This window comes from Taeniopygia guttata, chromosome 20 (assembly GCF_048771995.1).
Source record: "Taeniopygia guttata chromosome 20, bTaeGut7.mat, whole genome shotgun sequence".
Lineage (NCBI taxonomy): Eukaryota > Metazoa > Chordata > Aves > Passeriformes > Estrildidae > Taeniopygia > Taeniopygia guttata.
In genome coordinates, this window is record NC_133045.1 from 10,694,957 (window position 1) to 10,714,174 (window position 19,218).

The following is a 19,218-nucleotide window of genomic DNA, read 5'->3' on the forward strand; positions in this document are numbered from 1 at the left end:
CATCACTTGGGCTTTCCCCTTAAGATTTGTGATTGAACACAAGCAATGTGGGGAGCATTTGAGGAGTAGTTTGGGCTGTTCTGAGGTCCAGTCCCAAAGGAGGCACTTCTAGAAACTGTTGCTTGAGTTGCTGCACTTTAGCAGGCAAAATATATAAGTTTTCAAGAAGATTTTTGAGCTAAGGAGCTGTCATGGTGTAGTTGGTTGAGGAGAGGCTGATGGGGTTTGTATCAAACCCCACTCTGTTAATGAAGGATTTGTGCTTCACCCCAAAAGAAGGGAGGCCATATATGCAGTGGGAAGGCAAGGAATGAAAGAACACTGCAGTTTTCAAGACAGCAATCCAAAAATTTGGAAAATCCAAAAATTTGGAAAATCCAAATCGCTCCATCCTCTCTGACCTTGAGGGATGCTGCCAGGCACATGTGGATACAGATTTTTATACACCCAAGGCACAAGTGGCAACCACAACCAGTCTTGCAGCATTGCTGGCATGCATTCCCACCAAGACAAGAGTTCTGGGGGTGACTGGTGGGCCAGCAGCCCTCTCCCAGTTTCCTGGTGCCATGCACAGGCTTCCCTTGCTGGGGAAGGGAGCCAGAGCCACCGAGTGCTTGGCCACATGCCACCACTTCCAGCCTGTGCCCAGATCCCAGCCCTGGTCCTGGGCAGGGTCCCCTCCGTGCCCAGAGGCAGATGCAGGTTTTCCACTGTGGTGCACAGGCTCAGTGGGACTCATGGAAGGGAAACAAGGAGTGTTTGACCCTTGTTAGTGTCATAATTTCAAGTGATGCCCACCCCTTCCCTGGAGAGTCCTTTACACCCGCGGGGCTGTGACAAAGAGGGCTGTGTTCTTTCTGGGGATGATTAACTAAATCCTGTGCTGGATGCACCAGGATGAATGGGGGGCTGAGGACCCTGTTTGCAGAGATAAAGGACGTGCAACTGCACTGGCACAGGCAGTGCCTCTGCAGGAGTGGCTTTGGGTCCTCTTTTCATCTTGTTTGTAGCTGTGGCACTTACAGTACATGAAATGTGAAAAATCCCTTTGTTTGGCCGCCCTCAGGCTTCCCACATGGAAAAAGGGTGTGTGGGGATGGGAGTGCACAGGCTGAGAACACGCTGTGCTCCTGATGAGGCGCTGGGGAGGGAAGGAGAAGCCATTCTCCCATGTAATGGGAATTGTTTGGGTACCAGCAGCACAGCAGAGGCTCTGCAGGTTGCCCACCAGGGAACTCCCACAGGGCTCTGAAGCTCTTCCCTGCCTCCACCCCAGCGTTCCACACTGTTCAGACACAGACATGCTCAGACACCACATTTCCCCTGCTGTTTCCACTTGCCTCTCTTCTTCTGAACCAAGACCACATATATCAAAATATCCCAAGGGACAGGTGCTTGCAGGGTGAGCAGACACAGAGAAGTCCCCAAGATGTCATATGCTAATTCATTTCAGCATCACCTGTCCCCTCTGCTCATCACCTAACACTGCTTTTATTACTCATAAATTTTCAAATGGAGCAAAGAAGTTTGTGCAGCTCAATGTGACTTCAAATGCTTTTGGAGATTGTCAGGAACAGCACTTAAATTGTCACATTCCACCATAAGCATACTTTTCACTTCAGATATTGGGATAAAAGTGATATATTATGATGGTTTTCCAGGTTTAGTTTCACCTACAGCATCTTGCATGGCAGCAGCTATCAGAAATGAATGATGCCAGAACCAGACAGAGCCTGTGCTTTTAATTGTAGGGGCCATTTGTGCTGTGCTGATGACAGACAGTGTCTGCCTGTGTGCTCTGACTTCACCTGCTCATGTGTTTCGTGTTTGGCTGCAGTGCTGGGAATGGAGGCAGCTGAGAATATCCTTTCTGTGCCATCTGTGGTGTGGTTTTCCCCCTCAAGTGTTCTGAGAGATCAGCTTGTACCCAGACAAGTGTGATGTCTTTGAGCTGAATGGAGAGATGTTCCCTTCAGGAGCCGCTCCAGGGGACAGAAATCAGAAATTAATATTAGAGCTCACCTCATCCTGGTCTGGCTGTGTCTTAGCTGAGGCTGACAGCTCCTTCCCAGCAAATTCACTCAAGGAGGAGCAGGTGTGGAGGCAAATGTGATACAACAGCCTGAGCACTTCATCCCCAGCAGGAGCCCTGTGCATGCAGAAGCAGCTCAGCGAGGCCTGGTGTGCTGTTCACTGGCACACAGGGCACCACTGTTAATGGCTTTACACTGAGGTAAATATTCAGCATGGGTGAGGGTGGCCAGTGGGACTGGGACAAGTGGGAGGTCTACACCAGATGCTTTCTGGAAGTGACATTAGGACAGTCTATTTTGCCTTGTTTAATTTCTGTTTGCAAATATTTTCTGTGTCTGTGTCTGCACCTTCACCTGTTTGCTAATTGCTGCAAGGCACAGCCCTGCTGCATTTGGCATCTGGTTTCCTATGAACACCTTCACTTCTGGATATTACTTTGATAATCCAAACAAAACCAACTTGACAGCTCTGACTGATTGTCCCCATTCATAAAACTGCATCTTAATACCTAATCCTCCTCACCACTGCCAGGCAGGCAGTTCCATTGTTAAAAAGATTAAACTATTATCCCATGCAAACACCAATCTCTAATTTTTAAATGTTAGGCTGGAAAAAACAATGATGGAAGATGCATGGGACACTGTATTCCCTGGAGTTTCATGGCCAATATGTTTAAAACTCATGAAAAATAAGCCACTGCCTCATTAATTCCCTCTGTAGGTGAATTAGTGTCCCCTCCCCCAGTCCAGTCTCAGCTGCTTTGTAACTCCGAAATGAAAGTGAAGCATCTTTTGTTTTGCTTTTAAAATGATTTTGTGGTGGTTTTGGTTTGGTTTGGTTTGTTGTTTTTTTTTTTAATTCTGCTTGAGTCACAGGCTAAAATTACAGTTGATTTTGGACTATTTACAGCACAAGGATTTTAATAGCAGGCGCTCACTGAAAACTCAAAGAACAGTCCCCAGACTTGGACAAGTTGAACTCTTTGCTACTGGGCCTTGTGCTAATACCAACTTTTTCCCATGGATTGGTATCAGACATGATCTAAGCGAGGTGCATTTTGGGTCAGAATCCCTCTCTCAGGAGAGCACACTGCTTGGCTGACCCAGCCACCTTCCTGAAAACTCATTTTTACCCCACTGGGTCTTGGAGCACTTTGGGGTTTATCAAATCCGCAGCAAAAGCTGTGATAACACCCCAACGTAAGTTTTAAATTAACCCTCTTTGGCTTGGGGGAGTCTAATGCAGAACAGATTTAAGTAGCTTGAGCTACAACCAGAGAGCCCGATGAGGTTGTGTTTGGCCAGCTAAACACTTGCTCAAGAGTGACTCATTGAATCTTTGTCATGGTGGGAGATGGTGCATGGTGAACCCCACCAGAGCGTGTGTGGAACAGTAAAGCTTTGTCCAGGCAGTGGGGCACTGCTGGGAGCCCTGCCCAGGAGCACGGGCTGGTGCAGATGCTGCTCTGGTGTGTGAGCAGAGGCAGCAGCCCAGCTGTGGGGTGGAGCATGGGGCCCTGGCGTGGTTCTTGGGGTGCGACATGGGGCCCTGGACTGGGACATGGGGCCATGGGGTGGTACATGGGGTGATATGTGGGACCCTGGGGTGGTAAATGGAGCCCTGGACTGGGACATGGGGTCCTGGATTGGGACATGGGGCCATGGGGTGGTTCATGGGGTGATATATGGGATCCTGAAGTGGTTCATGGGGTTATACATGGGATCCTGGGGTGGTTCATGGGGTGATATGTGGGGCCTGGGGTGGTTCATGGGGTGGTACATGGGGCCCTGGACTGGGATGTGGGGTCCTGGATTGGGACATGGGGCCATGGGGTGATATGTGGGCCCTGGGGTGGTTCATGGGGTGATATGTGTGACCCTGGGGTGGTTCATGGGGTGATATGTGGGGCCTGGAGTGGTTCATGGGGTGATATATGGGATCCTGGGGTGGTTCATGGGGTGATATATGGGATCCTGTGGTGGTTCATGGGGTGATATGTGGGGCCTGGGGTGGTTCATGGGGTGGTACCTGGAGCCCTGGACTGGGATGTGGAGCCCTGGACTGGTTCACGGGGTCATCATTCATTCCTGTCACTTGCTGGAACTGCTGAGCTATTGCATGCAAGACCTGGGAAGTCAGGCTGGTCTAGGGACAGAGATTAAACAAAGATACAGGGCCTAAGGAAATGCCCTGCTTAGCTGAGATTTATGAGCCATGGTCGGATATGTCACTTGAAACTGCCAAAACAGAGGGGGCAGGGCACTGGGCCTTCTGGATGTGCTGGAGCTGCAGGCTGTCCTTTCCCATCCATTTGTGTCCCTGCTACAGCACAGCTGCCTGAGCGATGCCTGCAGCTCAGGTGCCAGCCTTTCCCTTTTGGTGTTTCTTTCTTTCCCTTTTTTCCATTGGTAAAAAGAATTCTGTAGTCTTATTTCACATCTTCAATTAAAAAAAAAAAAAAAAAGGAAATAGTGTTTTTTTATGTGGGCTTGCCTTTTCTGTACATTTTTTACTGAGGTGAGGAACTGAGGCTGCATGGTGGGGCTGTGCAGATTTTGACCCAAAGCTGCCTGGGGAGTCTCTTGCTGACAGAATGCCTCTTGTCTCTAGGAGGAAAGGACTCTGAAGTGAAACTTCAGGTTTTCATAAGGCAGCATCTCTCTGCTTTGCCTGAAGTACAAATGGGACTGGAGTTCATGGCTTGTGCTGCTGTGATTTCTGCTCCCACCTGCTCTGGAACTGAAGGGTAATCACTGGGTCCTTTTCAGAGCTAAAAAGAGCCAGCATCCAAACAGGGAAGAAGATAAAGCAGATATGCACAGATTATAGTGCTCTGGAGTGGCCTGTGGGACAAGGCTCTGTTCTCTCTCTCCTATTTCTCCCGAAAAAAGGTGCAAGAGGTGCCAGGTCACAGTGGCAGCTGTCCCCTTTGCCACAGCTGCGTTGTGCCAGGAAAACAGCCAACCATGGAGTATGGAAATCCCTGGAATGCTGATTGTCTTCATCCCAAGGAGGGGATCTTCTCCTGGGACATTTTGTCTCAAAAACAGTTTCTTCGGGGGAAAAAACCAGAGCTGCAGGGGCTAGAAATGGCAGGCAGGCAGGGAGATGATTTCAGAGGAGAAAAATGCTCCTGAACCTCCCCTGCTCCTCCCAGGCAAAGAAGCTGCCAGCCTTCATGTGGCATGTCATCCATCAGGCTGTCACCCCGGGCTGTGGGGCACACCTGTAACCTTTGCCTCCGAGCTGCCCCAGGCTGGAAATGCCCCCGTGGGCTGGGGGGACGTGGGGAGGGCTGGGGCTGCTCAGAGCTGCAGGGCTGGCAGCAGGGAGTGTGTGCAAGGTGCCCTGGAAAGCCTGGGCTCTCCTTGGTAGGGCTGTGCTGTAGCCCAGGGATGCTTCTCCCCATCCAGGGAGCAGCAGCACAGCTCCTCTCTGCCCTGGGGGTCCTGACACTGCACCCCAAACCCACAGAAGATCTGTTTTTCGGGAGGGATCCCTAGTGCTGGGTTTGCTCCTGCTCAGGGTGGTTAAGAGCTGTTTCAGAAGACTTCTGCTCTCTTTTGTGGGATGCAGAGCACCTCCCAGACCTGCAAGCAGGCATCTCCTTCCCAAATGCTGGGCTCGGGGTGTGTTTTGAAATAACCCTTCCTCTCCCCATCAACTCAAGATGTTCAGGTTTTCTGTTTAAAGCTGGTTACAGCAGCTTAGTCCCGTGGTTTATCTTAGAGCAGAGCACAACAAAGAGCCTCATGCCCATTCCTGGCTGTGCACAGGCAGGAAAGCTGCAGTGCCACCCCACTGAAGGTGGGCTGGGCAGGATTTGTGCCTGCTAAGGGTCCGAGCTGCCCACGGAAACAACAGCCAGGCAGGAGATAAAAAACCCACCTGGCAGGAGAAATGAGTGGGTGCCCGCTCCCTTTGAAGTAACGTGAATATGAAACGTGAATATCTCTATACAGGGAGTGGTCTTTAAATTAGGGTAAAGTACTTAGAGGACTTGCTATCAGGCCAGTAAGTCCCACTCCTCATGGTTATTGGATAATTTATATAGCACTTCAAAGGTATCAGGGCCCTCTGCAAGAAAATCCTGGGGGAAAACGCACTCTTCAGAAAGTCTGCACTATGACCTTACGAGCATTAAATCCCTGACTCTCCCTTTTTGCTGTAACCTGGAACCCCCTTCTCTTCCAAAAAGTCTCCCAAGGTCCCTTTGCCTTCCCTTCATCAGTAGTTTTATTCTCATTATATGTTAATGTATGGTTTAGACACTGTTCTCCCTGATATTTAAGAAGATTCTGTTATGCATCAGGGATCCATTTAATTTCTTACCACTGAATACTTACAAATTTTTTTTTTTTTTTAATTCTTGCTCCTTTTTTTTTGTTGTTGTTATTGTGTTTTGCTTGTTGGTGTTTGTTTTATTTTAATTTTTTTTTCTTTTAACCTCTCAGCTTCACGGGAAGTGGAATCTGGGCGGCTCAAGTATTTCTGGTATCAGGGCTGTAGTGTTTGCTGAAGATCAAAGGAACCTTTTCAAGCATCATTGTTACCGCTAAGAGGTGGCAGCCGCATTTTAAGTAACCAACCTTTTTATCCGAGGCATGGGAGATTGAGACACACCAAATCCAGCTGGGGGGGCTGGATTTCAGCTCTTTTCTGGTCAGTTTGGGCAGCCCAGTTCTCTTGTAGCCGAGCTCTGGCCGCAGCGAGCCCCCAGGGGATGATCTGACCTTTAGTACGAATTTAGATCTGCACTGTGACTTCTCTAAATTATGACTGCCAGAGGTCCTGGGGTCACAGCTCTCCATCATCAGAGCACTTCCAGCTCCCAGCACACTCCCAGTGTGGGAGAAGGGATGCAATTATTGATGTTGATTTAAACAAAAAAGAAAAAAAAAAGAAAAGCTGGATGTGAACTGCATGTAAAAATGACAATCTGCTGGGGCATGTCCTTGTTTTGACTGCTGTGTATCAGAGATGCTTCTGGCAAAATATAAATAGCACCACCTAAATTTCTGGTATAAGACAAGAAATTAGCTCTGAACATGTCCCAGATGGTGTTTCTGCCACGTTATAAATGGTTAAAGTAGAAGAGCTGCTCTCTTTGCTTAGATAAGCAGGGTCTCTGTGTGAATAGCTTGCAACCCCCAGCCATAATCCCTCTCTGATCTCTGATTATAAAAATGATAGATGGAATGTAAACTCCATAAAGATTAGTAATCACCAAAAGAGAAGAAAAAATATTGGGAAGAGTTGTAAGGTTTTTCTGCATTCCTGAGGAATCCTGCAGGGATTCCTTTTCCTTGGTGGGCCTTGTGCTATTCCCCAGCCCATCTCCTTTCCAACTTGCTGCCTGGAGATGTTCATGGAGGATTTTCGAGTATTTCTAAAGAAGTCTGGCATGGATTCAGTGTAACCTCGTGTAAATGACTGCTGCTCACCCCGATTTCCTCAGTTGTGAAGCAGGGCAACAGGATGTGTGTACTTGTCAAAGAATTTGGGGCTTTTCTGCTGGCTCAGGTCCTGCTGGGGTGTTCTCAGGGGAGTTCTGACTCCAAAGCATCGCTGCTCTCTGGCAGAACAGCAAATCTCTGTCATGCTATACATTTCAGAGTATTCAAGTGGAATCTTTTTTTCCCCAATCTTTTGCACACCAGGCAGAACTTCCAAGCACAGCTATCGATCTTGTGTCTCTTGCTGCACCTCTGATTTTCAGGAGTTCATTGTTTACCTTAAAATGTAACCATTTTACAGTGTACAAGTGGAGATTGAAAGTCACATCTCTCTCAAAAAAACCCCAAACTCAGTCCTTCAGTACAGTTTGTGAAATACTCTGGGGTTAAAACATGTGAAGGTGGATCTTCCCAAAAATGGGATAGTTGGGAACTGGGTTATGACAGCTGCAGCCCTTGAAAAATCCAGCCCACTGCATATGTGGAATATTTGCTGCTTTTGAAATTAAGTTCCTGCTGGTTGGTGACAGTAAGGCAGATGGGGGAAGGGGAAAATGCACCCAACAAGGGCTGGTCCCATCCTTTGGGATGGGGTCTGGGGGTGAAGGTCCCAAGCCCAGCTGGTGCAGGTGGTTTGGTGGGACAGGGAATATCTCCAGGGAATAAAACCCATCAGGCACGTGTGGGGTGGCTGAACCAGCAGTGCAGAAGCCATGCCTGGGCTGTGAGCTGAGGGATTTGGGGGAAATGAGGAGGTTGTTTCACCTACACTTGTGCAGGGTTTTCCCACGTACCTCCCACCTCTGCAGGGCCCTTGGACTCTGTTCAGAGCAGCTGTGTCAGGTTGAACAGCTCCAGGGACAAAGTCAGGCTTTCATTTAGTAGGAAGGTGTTTGAGGTATGCTGCCAAGATGGTGTTTTATTGTAAATTATCAATGTCAGCTGCATCAGAGACCACCCAGAATCTTCCCTGAGAACACGGCTGTGCTTTGAAACTCCTGTGGGATTCTGTTGCCATTGTGTCCCTGCAGTGGGTACAAACTGCCTTGGGTCCTCTGCTGGTGCCAGTGCTGTTAGTGAGTCTTTTTCCTGTTCTCCTAGGAGAGTGTTTTACTTCTATATGTTTGCAGTCTGATTGTATCTCCTTTCCAGCTGGGAAACTGGGGTGCAAGGACCACGTAGGAAACTCATGAAAATCAAGGACTTAATCCAGACTCCAGATAAGCACTTAAAATATTTTGGTTTCTTTCTTTTTTGCTGCTGAGTACAGCAGCTCATTTATCTTTCTTGACAAACTCAGCCATCCCCATTGAAAATCTGGATTTGGCTGGAGACTACTCCAGCAAAACATTTGGGATTTTGCCCTGACAAGATCTGTAAGGCTGGCTGAAACAGCACAGCTTATGCATGCTCTAAGAATTAAAAACTCTGCTTTAAGTGCATTGACCTGTCTTTCTCTCCTGCAAAACAGATGGATCACTTTCAGTTCTGGCCTAATGACACTCCACTTGGCTATACATCATTACTCCTGATATTAGGAACTCCTGCCTTAAATCAGCAAGAGCTGGATGTCCCTTTCAGCAGCTCACAGTGCTTACCTGTGTGAACAGCCTCACACAGAAATAGCTGTGCTTCCACATGCCTGACTTGTGCAGTCTCACAGGGAGGGCTATTCCTTAAATGGGTTAGGAGAGCTTAAAAAAACAAACTGTAAAAGAATTGTTTACACCCCTTTTTATAGCTGGGTCAGTTCACAACCTGGTTCTGTTGGCACGGGCAGGAGGGGAAGAAGGGTGAGCACTGATTGTGTCAGTGCTGCTGCCAACCACAACATGTTGTGAAGCCACAGCCTGGGTCCCTCCTGTGTGGGGAGCACTCCCTGCAGCCCCAAACACCGTCCACAAACAGCAAAAGGGACTCTGACACTTCCTCTCCCAAAGCCAGCCAGGGCCTGCAATAATAAGATTTGATAAACACCCCAAAGCACTGACTGTGCTTTTCCAGGGAGCTGCAGGCCAGGGAACAGCCAGAGAGACATTAAAGAGCAGAAGCAGAATGGAGTGTAATTAACTTTAAACCCCTGTGAAACTCCTGCTGCTGTGTGTGGCAGGCTCACTTTGGAGCACAGTTGGGTTTGGTGCAAGTTCTAATCTTGGTGTCAAGTCAAGGCTTGTCCAGAGAAAGCGTGCGTGTTTATTAGCATGCAAATCACATATCCTCCTTATTACACTGTCTCTGCATCCCTCCCTCTAGAGCTGTTTAGCAGAAGCAGGCAAGAACTAATTAAATTGCTTCATTCATCCTTGAAGTGCAGAGCCCAAGGCAGGAATGCCAACGGGCACATGCCTGTGCCCCCTCTGCTTCCACAACCAGCGTGGCAGGCCTGACCTCCACCTCATTAGGCAAGGAATACATCCCTGCCATGAAGATGAGGATGTCAGGCACTGTATGCATTAATCACATAAGGAGTTTCCAAATGGTTTTCATCTTGGGAGTCCTTAGAAGTTCAGAGCTATGGATCAATCCTGAGTGGATACCTTTCAGGAGTAATTCCACATCTGAAGTTCTTTAATGATGTGGCTCCTTTAAATAAGATTCTAAAAGCCCAAGACAGCTGAAATGGTAGCACACAATCAAGTTAATTACTTTAATTACTATAAAATTATCAGACAGTGTATTTGTAATTTTAATCTCCTAATCCGCAAAGTACCTTTTTCCCTTTAGTGCTCCTAAAGAAAATAAAATAGCTTTTGGTTTCCTTGCCAGCTTTTCAAGGATCTTTGAAAACTGAGAAGAAACCTCCCACAAATAGCCTGGCTGTGATTATGAGGTTTCTTTTTTCGTTATTTAAAATATCATCCTCTATATGAATGCAAAGCATTTAAAAGCAGTAATAGGATCTATGGCAGCAACCAGGCATTTGAGTTTGAGATTTCTTGGGTTACTTGGGCTGCACAAAGGTAATGCACAACATAAACCCTCCCTAAAGTGCTGAGGAAATTGGAGCTTATGGCAAGGGAAAGCCAGTAGCCAAACAAGGAGCCCAGGGCTGCTCTCTGCTACATTTCCAGCTGCCTTGTTTGAAGTGTTATGTCTGCAAAACTGCACTCAGATTTTGCACTGAAGGACCCCAAAGTGCTTCCCCCTGGTATGAGAAAGGGTTCCTGACCTCCAGGCCTTCAGCCACTCTGCACTTCAGCTCGTCCTCTGGGACGATCCAAGGTTCTCCAGCCTGTCAAGGCTGTTTGTAGAGAAACATCCCTCTGCAACCTCCTGAACTCGCAGCCTGGAGAGCCCCTGGCTGCCCTGGGATGGGAGCTGGCCATGGCTTTTGCATTCACCAGCCCTTGGAGCTGAGTTTAGGGCTCATTGTATTTCTGATCTGTGTAAACCCCAACACACCAGCAGTTCTTGTGCTTGCTCTTTGATCTCCTGGAAGGGGAAGAGGCTGGGCAGAATATGTGGGATTTTCACTGGAGTCTATTGGACCTATGGGGTCCAAGCAGGGCTTAGCTGTTAAATCCATCTTTTACAAGCTTAAAAATGCACCTACATTGGATGGTTGAGCGTCTTACAGCTTTTATTCTTATTATTCCCCTATGACTGTTACTCCTTTTCATTTTAAATTGATGTAAAGAGGAAAAAAAAAAGTTAACTGATGTGTCCAAGGTCATGCAGGGAAGCAGTAGGGAACAGACTTGAGTCTGAGAAATAATTTAAACTCTTGGCTTAAACTGATGTCTGAAACAGGCTCATAGCTCTTCTATTGTGGAGAAAGCACCTATTTTCCTATTTGCTACCTCTTCTTACAGGAGGGAATTATTTTTAAGCACAAAACAGCTGGCTGTTCCTATTAAGCTACTGTAGGAATAATCTGCATGGAAAAAAAAAAAACAAAAAACCTCAGATGCTTTCCCAAATAGGAAGTAATTTAGATTTCAGATTAATTGCTGTGACAATGGAAATGAATAAAATCTTTTCCTGATATGGAGCCCAAACCATGGGTTGTTCTTATCGATGGTGGACACAGGTGTGAAATCTGTCTTGTGCTGCACATGAGGAACAAACACTACAGAAAGGCACAAATATGCCTTTTATGCAAATATGCCTTAAATGCAGCCTGTGGTGTGCATTTAGTGTGTGAGTCAGCTTCTGCTGGTGAATGATGACAACTCTTTGCTCTTGCAAACCTTCTTCTCTTGCAGACACTCTGCCCTGATCCCGCTCGGGGAAATGAATTGCTCTCCCAGAAATAAGAGCAAGAGTGAGAAGCAGGGAGGATCAGGGCACTCACTGAGTTCCTCGCTCTCTGGGACCTGTAAATCCTCAATCCTGGCTGTGAAAGGAGCTTCACAACATGAAAATGAAGGCTTGGGGTGGCCAGCAGGGATGGAGGGAGCCAGCACAAAGAGCAAGCCCAGGTCGGGGGCAGTGGTGGCACTCCAGGCTGTCAGGTGCAGTTTACAAGGGAACTACAGCTGAATTTCCCCTGCTGTCAATGCCCTGTGGGTGAGATGGTGCCAGCCTTCCTGGGGGCAGCAGGGCTGTAATCCAGGGCTTTCTCCACAGGCAGCTGCTCAGAGAATTTCTGTTTTGTGCAAGCCTTAAGCTGTACATGGTCAGCAGCACGAACCTGAGCACCCCGGATTGCACAGAGCAGATGGGGAGCAGTGTGGGAGCCTGGCAGGGACAGGAGGGGCTTGGTCACATCTGGATTTTGTGGCTGAGCTGTGTGCAGGGAGTGTTTCTTTGCATTGCATGAAGGCCCTCAGCATTCCCCACGTGTTCTGCTCTCTGATAAGGTTAACAGGATAAAGAAAATGTTACCAAATGCATTCTAGCAGATGACTGCAATTTGCACTCAGCTGTTAAGCTGCTGGCTTTTCTGTCTTGGAAACTGCAGAATGGGAAAGCCTAGCCTGTGTCATGAAGAGGGTTGAGATGAAAGTGAAGAGCTGCAGAGTGAAGCTCCACAAATTTCTCTTGCACTTTGTCAAACTACAAATAATCAGATTAAGCCATAACTGTATAAATGGGGCCTGAGTGTGTTTGCTCTGCTGACTTGGTCATGCATTCAGGACGTTCAGACTGGTGTAACTACAGCCCAGGAGGTATTAGTCACGCTGGGAGGACTTCAGTGAATATAAGAGGGCTTCATCTGGGCAGTTGCCAAGGCAACTCTTGCTAAAATTTCATTACAATGCTTCTGCCCTCTGCAAGGCCCATGGATTAGGACTGGGAATCTCAGAAAGAAGAGTCGATTGTCAATATTGTGCTTGGATTGAATGTATCCCAGAGGATTAAAAAAAAAAGGTAAAGCATTTCCCATAGGCAGAGCCCACAATACAAACTCTGTCTGTCATCCAGCACTGCCCTGTGCCCTGAGGAGAGTCTTGGGTAGCAAATAATCTCCCTCTTTCCAGCTCTGAAACGGTGGAAGATGCAGGTATGAGCTCATCCTCATCCATGTGGCGATGCAGAGCAGCAGGGCTGTGCCAGGCTCCATTCAGGGTGGCTGCAGCACAGCCTGCACCAGCACAGGCTGGTGGCCTCCAGCTGGGGACAGTGCCACCCTCACACCTCGGGCTGTGGCTGCCACCGGGGTGCTGCTGGCTCTGTGCCCCTATCTGTGCCCTTGTCACTGCCACAGGAGCTGGTGCTGATTCCCTTGGGGAGCCACATCCACCCTGTGGTGGACTGGGCATCCTCTTCCTCTGGGAAAACACTGAAAATAAAAGGGCATCTGCTGGTGTGGGATATTGCTGGAGATGTTCTTTCCTCTGGGCAGCTGCTGGGCTCTGTTGCTTGTTCCTAATTACACTTTTCATTAGCTGTGTATTATTACTTGTTAATGAACAGGATTTAATAGGAAAATGGCAATACAACTATCCTGTATGACAGAGATTAGAAGTGCTACTGGGTTTTTGTCTGCTACCAGTAATTTCCACCTATGTTTTGGAAAACTGGATATGGTGTTGGTGGAAGCCAACAAGGGGATGTCATGACCCCATGCCTGAAGAGTATTTATGTGCACACAGCCACAGGGCACAGAAACAACCCTGGGTGAAGTAATCTGTGGGAGGATGAACTTCCAGGCATTCAAAGAAGTTACAGTGACATAGTAGGAGAAGTCCTATTCTCTGAGTCAGGCTTGAGTCAGTTTCCCATTTGCAGTGCTGGATGTGTCCCACCTTTCAGAGAGGACCAAAAGCACGTTCTGTCTGTGTGCCTCCAGCTTGCCCCCACTGCTGTGTCACACTCGAGGGAGTGTGTGACCCCAGCATTGCTCTGCTTTTCACCCCCAGCACATTCACTCATCCCCCTGCTCCCTCCGTGGAGCTCTTGGTCCTCCTGCAGTGCTGAACAACCACCAAAGCTCACCCCAGGAGTAGCTGCACTTTTCTGGTGGGTGAACTGATCTCTGTTGTCATGTCAGCTCGTTAAACCTGCAGGGCCCTTCTGGCTGAAGGCAGGGCTGTGTGGCACATTTAAAGCATGATTTAGTTATTAACACAAAAGCAGCTGTGTTCCTGTTTGAGCTGTGCAAAGAAAAACACGTAGCTAATGATGACCCAGCCCGAAGCGTGCCTAGGAGACAGCACTTACGGATGTTTTCCATGTGCCCCAGAATAATACAGAGTTTAGGCTTTAAAAGAAAGTATTTGGGTCCTTGCCAGGTAGACAGACAGTATGAATGAAACACCTGTTCTGGCTTTGGGAGGGTTTTGGAACCATTTGATTACTGGGAAGGTACAGGCTGACCTTAAAGTGAATTGAATTCTCTGGTGTAGAGTAACATGTCCTGCTACATTACGAATCTTCTTGATCTCTTCGTGAAAATGTCCACAGCAGACAAAGCACAGATGTCTGCTCCTTTTGGTTTTAACTAAAAGGTGCTGCTTGGGCATGGCAAATTGACCAGCTCTCTCTCAAAACAGTCTTTTTCAATTTTGAATAAATGTTAGAGGAGGAACACTATAAAGGAAACAAAGATAAAACACATTAAAGTAATTCTACTGAGAAAGGAAAAATAACTGTTCATTCCAGATGCATCCTAATCTGGTTCTTACCAACGCTCCTTGGTACTTGGCAGTTTTAGGGGGTTGAATTTTCACATGGTGTAATTCAATTCCAGAAAAGATATAAAGAATTATGTCTTTCCTAAGAGTTGTTTCCTATTGAATCACCTTATCAGTCTAGTCTGGTTTGTCCAGTCTTAACTATTTCTGTCAATATGGCAAAAACAGCACCAGGAATACTTAGATAAAAGCAGACTACAGCAGATGGTAGCGTGATGAGTTTGGTCACCCTCTGGCTTTTGGTTGTATATGTTCACAAGAACCAGTCTGAGAAACCAAGGCAGATCCTGGTCAAATTCCTCATGCCTCCAACAAAACTCTCCAGTGCTTTCCCACTGTAGATTCAAGCTGTGCCCTAGCTCCCCCGATGCAGAAGGGTTTAAAAAGCTGTAATTGAGCTGTCAGTTTGATGAACAAACAGGGGAAATGTACTTTAGGTCTCTGTTTGGGGGCTGTTTGCAGAACTGTCTGCTTGTGCACATGTGGGGGTCTGTGTGAACACAAGGGGAGCTCCTTTCCGAGCCCCTGTGAACTCAGTAAACCTCACATGGGACCTGCTGATGCCTTTTGTGGGTTTGTTTTACAGACTTCCCAGGCAGAGCCTGTGGAGAGTGTAAAATTATGAAGCTGGAGATGCGCTTGAAGGATATTGATTGTACTTCTGGCTTGTGTTAGCCCAACTCCAGCGCATGCAGAATTAGTTGTTGGCTCCTGGTAGCTGCTGCTGACACACTTGAGTCAAGGCACAAGGTGCTTTTAAATGGTGAGCTTGGCGTGGAGCTCCTGGGTCAGCACAGAGCACAGCTCAGGAAACACCTTCCTTCCCACAGCCTGCTGCAGGGTAGCAGGAAAGTGATTAAATCTTCCCTGAGATAACTCTTCCTGACCCTACACGTACAAGAAGCACATGCTCACTGATTTCCCTTGGCTCAGGCCCTGCTCTCAGTGCTGGCTCTGGCTCTGGTGGTGCCTTGCTAGGAAATGCTGCAAGTGAAGGAAATGGGTCTTTCTCCATTGGCCATATGTTGCTTTTCCTGGAGTGAGGAGAACTCCTTACATTTCTCTGTGTAATAGACAAGATAAAACCTGTGAGTGAAAGAATTTTATTCAAATCCTGTGAATAAAAGAATTTGTTCACAGGAAGCAGAATGTGTCTGTATGACAGCTGAATTTCTCACTTCTGGCTGTAGGATGCTTCCCTGTTCTCTTGCTGTAGGTTAAAAGGGTCTGTACAGACAGGAAAACTTTCACTTGTAACTTGCAGAATCTTTGTTCAGATTTAGGAACTCATCAAGATAAGTTGTTTGCAGCCCATACATTGAATTTGTTCTCAGATTTCTTTTAAGCTTTACCTGTCCCTCCACGCTCCAAATGCCCTCTGCCACTCTACAGCTTGCTTGAAGAACGAACTTGTCATTTCTGGTGGCAGCTTTGGGCAAGCTCCTCATGGTCCTGCAGTTTTTAGGGAGACAAAAGTAAAACCTGCAGTGGAACTCGGATGCCTTCAGTGGGTGCAGATGGATAACAGCATGGCTGAGGTCGTGTTACTACATGTAGGCTCAGAGAAGGTTGGAGCAGGAATGCTACAGGCTGGATTCTTTTTTTTCCCCAGTTCTTTCTGCATTCACTGGTCGTGGATTGGCTTTAAAATGAAAAGTCTCTTCTGCTTCAACACCTCTTATTTGAGAGCATGTCACTGTGACCAGCTTTGTGAAGCCGAGCCAAGAAGCACCACTGCGAGGCTCCAGAAACCAGTAAAATTCAAAGAGGGATTGGAGCAGTAAAGGAATGGCAAATGTCCAGGGATGTTGGCATTTATGCTTAGAAAAACCTCTTAAATGGAAGAAAGGCTTCACTGCTCAAGCTAAGTTCTAGCTGTTATAAATCAGGCAACATCTTTTCTGGGAGCAGAGTATTCCTCACCCACCCACAGGAGTTTTCACTGGAAATGTTTGCTGCTGGTGACTCTCAGGTGAGATGTTAGACCAGATGGGATTCGTGTCCAGTTCAGATTAGTAAATATGACTTTTTTTCCTGAGTGTGGCTGACAAGAGATGGCATCAGGGAATGAGCTTAAGTTGTTAACCTCAACTTTTTGGTTGACCTCTAAATTGAATGTTTGGCAATGTTAGAAACCCTCTTTTTCTTCCTGTGCTGGAAAAAGACCCTCGGAATGCCCTGTCTTTAAACAATTTTATTTCTTCTTGGAAAACCTCAGATCCCCACAGTTACAGGTAGCCTAAGTATGATTTCAATCTTCAAACTGTCTTTGAAAGACACTCTGCAGTCAATTGGAGGCCAGTTCAGACTGCAGAAGGGTCATTTTTTCTGCATGGTGTTCCTGAGTCTGTGCCACAAAACCCACGTGCTAACTGTGATTTCACTTTCCTTAATTGCATTTTGGAAAGGAGATTAATTATATTACCACTAGAGGGATTACAGATATTAGACTGGCCCAAGTGTTTTGCCCTGAAACTCTTGTGGGGGTGGGACAAAGTTATTTTCCTAATCTGTGCCCTGCTTTCCTTGTTAACTCTTTTTACGTATTTACAGGTGCCGTGGGGTGTAAGTAGCTAATTAAATATGGTATTTGATAAAGTTGAAGGAAGTTTTAATTCCTGTCCCGTGGAGTATTGGTCTCCCCCATATGAACACGTCAGAGCACAAGTATTTTCAAAGGTGGCTGTTCCCAGCGGAACCTACCAATTTTCAAGCACGGTTTAAAGGGCAAAGACCGTCTGTTCCCTTGATAAGAATTTGTTTTTAAAGGTTCTATTTAGCTTTTAAAGGATACATTCATTCGCTTAGAGATAAGATCTTGCATTAAGTGGGGAAACCAGAGGAAAGGTCTCCAAAGAGACGGGCAAGCAGGAAGGGGTTAAAAGATTTCTGAAAGCGCTTTAGGAAATCTTTCTAACTGAATGGGTTTGGCGGCCGTGCTTCAGCGCTTCCTCGCCATGTGGAACCGGGCACCTCTCCCCGGCCTGCGCTCACAAATCCTGATGGCACGATAAAACAGCTGGCACTGGATGCTCCGATGTCCTCCCCGTGCTGGGAGCCACCCGAATTCCCCAGCAGCACCTGGCTGCGAGTGTCCCACTGCCTGCAGAGCCTGTGGAAACCTGGCAATAAATCCATATATACACTTATATACACTTACACTGCTCCGGATACAGCAAGAGGGATCTTTCAAAAGCCCCCCAAAAGTGCTGAAATCAGTGTAATTGCAGCCTGGCTGGTGCACGCCATGTGGAAATTCAGCTTGTGGAGCTGTATATTTGAGCCACATGCATCACAATGTTTTTTGGTGTTTAGTTTTTTTTCTTTTTCTTTTTTCCTTTTAAAGCTTTTCATACTTAAGACAGTAGCTTTTTCAAGAGGACCGGTACCTCCTAGGCTGTCGACAGAAAATAAGAAACAAAGAGGATGATGTGATGCAAAGATGTGATGCCCAGCAGCAGCCGGTGAAGACCTGGACACGCTTAAGAGCTTGATTTGCTTCCTGCGTGGTTCAAATACCGCAGCAATCCAACTGTTTGGAGTCCAGATCTGGTCTCTTGGTATGTCCTAGTTTAAAGATGCAGCCTTGTCCAGTTCAGGCACAGCATTTCGTGTGCATTATTAAATTCTTGGATTTTAAAAGAGTCTGTGATTGACAGAAAATCAAAGCAGTGGTTTGATGAGTTAATTTATGTGTTGCTCTGTATTTATGTTCAGGTTTTTATCTCTAAAATGTCTTCCCCCCAGCAGCATATAAAGAGCTGACAGTGCATGTGTCCTTGCAAGTCACACCACGGAGGGATTGTCCACGGGCAGCCAGGGGATGGGAGAAAGTTGGGTTATCGCTGAGCTGCTTCCTTCCCCTTTAGGTGAGAAGGTAAAGTCATTTCCCCAAAGCCATCCTTTCCGGGGAAAGTGGAATTAAAATTTTCACTGCCCAAATTAAACGAGAACCCACAGCGTACCTCGAGGAGCGCGAGCTGGGTTTGTTTAAGCCTTCCCCTGTTTTGTTAATTAGTAATAGAGTTTTTCCTGTCGCTAACCCGAGTTATGATGGAGTTGAACGTACAGAAACACCAGCGAGTGCCGCGGGCAGCGCAGCCCCGCAGACACAATGGGCACATTGTTCCCGGGGGATCCCGTCCGCGTCCCTGCGAGGGGCGGCAGCGCTTCACCCGCTCGGCCTCCGCCCGCTGCGGCAAAGGGTTAACCGGGACTGGGGGGCTCCCGGGGCGGAAAAGGGTTAACCGGGGCACCAAAAGGGTTAACCAGGGGCCGGGGGCTCCCGGGCCGCAAAGGGTTAACCGGGGCGGCAAAGGGCTAACCGGGACTGGGGGGCTCCCGGGGCGGCAAAGGGTTAACCGGCGCCGGGGGGCTCCCGGGGCCGCAAAGGGTTAACCGGGGCGGCGGGGCTGGGGGCTCCCGGGGCACCAAAGGGTTAAGCGGGGCGGCGGGGCCGGGGGGCTCCCGGGGGCTCCCGGGACACCGAAGGGTTAAGCGGGGCTGGGGGCTCCCGGGGCACCGAAGGGTTAAGCGGGGCGGTGGGGCTGGGGGCTCCCGGGGGCTCCCGGGACACCGAAGGGTTAACCGGGGCAGCGGGGCCGGGGGCTCCCGGGGCACCGAAGGGTTAAGCGGGGCGGCGGGGCCGG

At 47.9% G+C, this 19,218-nt stretch overlaps 1 long non-coding RNA gene across 1 annotated transcript; it reads left to right on the top strand.

Annotated features, from left to right (window-relative positions):
* Positions 1 to 1,935: 1,935 nt before the first annotated feature.
* On the top strand, positions 1,936 to 18,237 carry LOC140680386 (uncharacterized). The gene is made up of 2 exons (XR_012051583.1): positions 1,936 to 2,233; positions 17,916 to 18,237. It is a non-coding gene; the product is annotated as an uncharacterized lncRNA (long non-coding RNA).
* The last annotated feature ends 981 nt before the right edge of the window (positions 18,238 to 19,218 follow it).